This window comes from Ixodes scapularis, unplaced genomic scaffold (genome assembly GCF_016920785.2).
Source record: "Ixodes scapularis isolate PalLabHiFi unplaced genomic scaffold, ASM1692078v2 PGA_scaffold8__174_contigs__length_109621045, whole genome shotgun sequence".
NCBI classification, from domain to species: domain Eukaryota; kingdom Metazoa; phylum Arthropoda; class Arachnida; order Ixodida; family Ixodidae; genus Ixodes; species Ixodes scapularis.
Genome location: NW_024609883.1, coordinates 28582332 through 28587534, shown reverse-complemented (window position 1 = coordinate 28587534; position 5203 = coordinate 28582332). Strand labels below are relative to the sequence as shown.

Below are 5203 nucleotides of genomic sequence, written 5' to 3'. Positions count from 1 at the left end.
AGCAAAGAGTCTCTCCTTTAATTTTACAGCAGGAATTCTTTGCACTGGAGGAAAAATACAAAAATTATAATAATTTTTACACTGATGGTGCAAAGTCATCAACGTTTGTTGGTGCAGCTGTGTACTCTTCTCGTTTTTCCAAAGTCACTCGTCTGAACACTCTTGCCAGTATTTTTACTGCCGAGCTTGTGGGAGCCACGTGTTCCCCGTCTCCCTATCTAGGCCTAGCACAAGCAGGCCGTGGGAGCGTTATGGCGACGTCATCCAGGATACGGGGGTAAGGCCGCATTCCTCGAAGAGAGCGTGTCTTCCCTCGCCCTTTTGGGTGAAAGTGCCTCCTGCGCACCCTTCGGAAATGATTGTGGACGCGGCCCATCTGCGGGATAAGCCACACTACCTACCCCGGGCGCGTCCACTTTCCGCTGGCTAGATAAGCGGCCGCGAACGGCGGCCCGGTCTCTCGTCCGGGGAAGGCTCTGGGCCACGGAGCCTCGTTCTTTTTGGAGCTTCCCCTTTCCACGAATCTGCCTAATGCGGCAGCGTGGGCCCCCTCCAGGTGAATCTGTCTAATGCGACAGCGCCGACCCTTTTTCCGTTCTTTTCTTTTATTAGTTTTGCCGACGGGTACAGCGTGGTGGCACAGCAGCCAAATAAACCCGCTTCTTCAGTATCGTTGTGTTTTGGAGTGATTCCTCTCCTCGGAGTCCACGGCAGCCTCCGGACGGACCCGGCCGTAGCAGTCCTCAACATCGAGCTACGGAGTGGGATCGACCTCGCGGTGCAGTAAGGCAAGTCGAATCCCACATTTGGCGCCCAACGTGGGGCTCGAACCCACGACCCCGAGATTAAGAGTCTCGTGCTCTACCGACTGAGCTAGCCGGGCCAGTGCGATGCACGTGACTCACGGCAGAAAATACACCTTTGTCTCTGCCTTTTCTTTTTTTTATCTCTGGGTCCTTGAGCACCCAGGGATTGGTCGAGTGTCCTCAGTTGGACGGCTCGACCTTGCTCGGAATTTCCGAGGTTTCTTGAGGAAAGAAACGGGAGAGGGGGCAGAGCGCAGGTTGCATTCCAGTACCAGGCGGGTGTGAGTCATGGCGCGGCCCACAAGGAGGACAACAATGCCGGAGCAGCGTCATCATTGCCGGGGCGGCGTCATCATCGCCGGGGCTGCCTGTCCCCCTGCCGGCCCGAAAGACTTGGTCACTTCCGCTGTGATCAAGATGGCGTCACGTGTCCTCCTGCTGCCTGGTTCCGTCTCCAACCCTGGGAACCTGGAGCCGCGGCTTCGCTGCCATTCATGGGCTTTGAGTGTCATTCCCCGACACACTTCGTCGTCACGGCGATCCTGCTGCTGCCCCCAACCTGCGGATTCCCGTCCCGATGCCTGGACCCCGTCTGCAAGCCACCTGCACTGCGGGTGGGCGCTCGTGCCGACGCCAACGACGGGGCGCGTCGTCTGGAGACGCTCCGTCGTCGTCATTCCTGGACTTCGGCCAGACATCGTCCTGCCCCTGCGCCATGGTGAGCCACGGACTTCAACGCCGGGAGCGTCCCCGAAGATTTTTTCATTTGTCAACCCCAGCATGTGGGGTCGGTACCGGACGCGGTAGTTTTTTTTAGAGCGCAGCTCTTAGGGGCCCGTTCCCGGGTTGAGCGGCGTCGCCGTCGCCGTCGCCGTCGGCGTCGCCGTCGGCGTAACCAAGGTCATCCCAAGGTCACGTGACCCCCAAGGTCACGTGACCCCCAAGGTCACGTGACCCCTCCCAAGGTCATCTCAAGGTCACGTGACCCCACGCGACTCCCAAGGTCACGTGACCCCTCGAGGTCACGTGACCCCTCCCAAGGTCATCTCAAGGTCACGTGACCCCAAGACCCCACGTGACCCTTTGAAGGTCACGTGACCCCCAAGTCACGTGACCCCTCTGAGGTCACGTGACCCCCGAGGTCACGTGGTCTCCTCCCCAAGGTCACGTGACCCCCAAGGTCACGTGACCCCTCCCAAGGTCATATCAAGGTCACGTGACCCCAAGGTGACCCCAGGTCACGTGACCCCTCTGAGGTCACGTGACCCCGAGGTCACGTGACCCCCCTCCCCGAAGTCACGTGACACCCCCCCCCCCCCCCCCGAGGTCACGTGACCGCCCCCCCCGGAGCATATTAAAGAATGAGGGGAGGAGGAGGGGTCTACCCTCCCCTCAGTACCCTTCACTCCTCCTCCTCAAGAGCTGCGCTCCAATTCGGCGTTACAGGGATTTGTAAACGGCTTTCACTTTTTTTGTTTCTTTTCTTTTTGTTTGAGAGTCGGTAGGCAAATTTTGTTTTTAGTCCTACCTTAGCCTTAAGGGGGGAGGAGTGTGGGAGCCACGTGTTCCCCGTCTCCCTATCTAGGCCTAGCACAAGCAGGCCGTGGGAGCGTTATGGCGACGTCATCCCGGATACGGGGGTAAGGCGCCGCATTCCTCGAAGAGGGCGTGTCTTCCCTCGCCCTTTTGGGTGAAAGTGCCTCCGGCGCACCCTTCGGAAATGATTGTGGACGCGGCCCATCTGCGGGATAAGCCACACTACCTACCCCGGGCGCGTCCACTTTCCGCTGGCTAGATAAGCGGCCGCGAACGGCGGCCCGGTCTATCGTCCGGGGAAGGCTCTGGGCCACGGAGCCTCGTTCTTTTTGGAGCTTCCCCTTTCCACGAATCTGCCTAATGCGGCAGCGTGGGCCCCCTCCAGGTGAATCTGTCTAATGCGACAGCGCCGACCCTTTTTCCGTTCTTTTCTTTTATTAGTTTTGCCGACGGGTACAGCGTGGTGGCACAGCAGCCAAATAAACCCGCTTCTTCAGTATCGTTGTGTTTTGGAGTGATTCCTCTCCTCGGAGTCCACGGCAGCCTCCGGACGGACCCGGCCGTAGCAGTCCTCAACATCGAGCTACGGAGTGGGATCGACCTCGCGGTGCAGTAAGGCAAGTCGAATCCCACAAGCTATACGGGGTCATGATGGCGCTTGACTATATTATTCAGAGTAAAACAAAGAAAGCCATCATCTTTGTAGATTCCCAGAGTGTTGTTAGGGCTGTGTGTTCTGTCCTATCAACAAAGAATCGGCTGACCCTAACTGTGCGTGTTAAGGTGCAGCAGGGCCTACAGGATGGGCACGATATAAGGTTTTGCTGGATTCCTAGCCATGTGGGCATTGCTGGCAACGAGGCTGCAGATAAACTGGCCGTCTCTTCGCAAAATCTCCCAGTGTCACATGTACGCATTCCCCACCAAGACTTAAAAATGCCTACAAGACTTGCAGTCTTGCGATCGTGGCAGTCTGAATGGGATTCAGAGGTGAACAATAAGCTTCACACCATCAAGCCAGACCTTGGTAATTGGGAAACATCTTTTGACAAAAATAGATTCCACGAGGTCCTAGCTCTTATGCCGCCTGAGAATCGGCCACACCTACCTCACTCATAGCCACCTACTTACTGGTGGAGAACCTCCATCCTGTGAGCGCTGCGGTGAATCTTTGTCTGTTATTCATATTTTATTTCTTTGTCCTGGTCTTCGGCAGCAGCACAAATTATTTTTTCCTGACCTTTTCAAATATCGCATTCCATTTCACCCTGCCTTGTTACTTGGTAAGCGACCGCTGATTTCATTCAAATGTCTTTTTAATATTCTTGAAAATACTGGATTTTTAAACAAATTATAGAACTATTTCCCTATAGTTTAGTTCAACTGACCCCTCTTTATTGATTCACCTTGTTTGGCGCAGTATGGCCACTGTTGCTCTTGCGCCATTAAAACCGTAAACAACAAAAACAACAACCCTCATCCCATTTGACCGTCTATTGACTTATATTACTAACGCAGGTTATATTGATCAGATCTAGTTCCGCATAGCTAATTATTATTTTGTAGCACAGTAACAATAATAGCTTGTTTTCCTTTTAACTTTGGCGCAGTATGGCCTCCGTTGCTGTTGCGCCATAAAACCCCCAAACAACAACAACAACGTTTTCTAGCGCCTCTTGAAAGTTTCTGCTTAATTTTTTTTATGCGTGCTCCATATCCTTTTTGTGTTAGAAATAAGACTAGTAAGTGCCTGCCATTCAAGCTTTTCTGCTTGACATTCACTGGAAACGAAGGAGGTGAAGGACGACGAACGGCTCTTGACGCGATTTTGCGAACATTGTCCTCCCCCCTCCTACCCCCTCCCAGAGATAATCCACGTAAAATCCTCAGTCATCTCCAAAAATAGTTGTCCGGGTTGGGATGGGAAACAGGTCAGTCGCGTTTGTTCCTTTGTCTTGGTGCTGTTGTGAAAAAAAGGAAGCTCCCCAAAACTTGTCCCAAAACGAAGTCATCTTGGATTCCGTCCGTTCTTGAAGATGTGGCTGTCGTCGACTGTGACTGTGTTATTTGAGATCTTTCTCAAATAAATTATTTTTAGATAATGCTGCATCACGTGGTACGTACAATATATTAATATTAAAAACATTGGAACACCAACCAAGCCCTTCTATAGGGACCCAACGTTTCAAGGCCAATTCGTTCTCTTCTTCAGGGGCGACTACGGCTATGGCCGTTGAGGAGCAGTGTCCTTTTCTTTTTCTTCTACGGCGTGTGTCTGGTCTTCTTCTACGGCTGTGCCTTTTTCAATAAAGTGATGAAGCCCGTTCACATAGGCCTCGACAGTACATATTTCAGCTTTAAGGGGGAGTTCTTCAAACAGACCAGTGGAACCGCGATGGGTGCTTCCATCTCCGTCACCATGGCAAACCTCTGCATGGAAGCTATTGAACAGAAGGCACTGCAGTCATTATCCGCACCATTCAAGAATTTCTTGCGGTACGTAGATGACTGCTTCTGCGACCTGGAAAATTCTGAAGTGGACAAATTCCTGGCGAATCTCAACACCATCGAGCCGGCCATCAAGTTCACTGTGGAGCGTGAAAAGGACGGCACCTTACCTTTCCTGGACGTGCTAGTAAAACGGCAAAGGGAAGAGCTGAAATTCTCTGTATACAGAAAACCGACGCACACTGGACGCTACCTCCAGTTTGAATCCAGCCACCCAGCCAATCACAAGGCGTTGGTTGTCAGGACACTCTTAACCAGGGCAAAGGCCATCTGCTCATCAGAAGAGGACAAAAGAAAATAGCAACAAACCGTCATTCTGACCTTAAAAAGGAAAGTAGGTTGTTTACAACTCC

General features: G+C 52.8%; 1 non-coding gene across 1 annotated transcript; it reads right to left on the bottom strand.

Annotated features, from left to right (window-relative positions):
* Nucleotides 1-810: 810 nt before the first annotated feature.
* Nucleotides 811-883, bottom strand: Trnak-cuu. The gene has a single exon. It is a non-coding gene; the product is annotated as a tRNA-Lys (tRNA).
* Between the last annotated feature and the right edge of the window lie 4320 nt (nt 884-5203).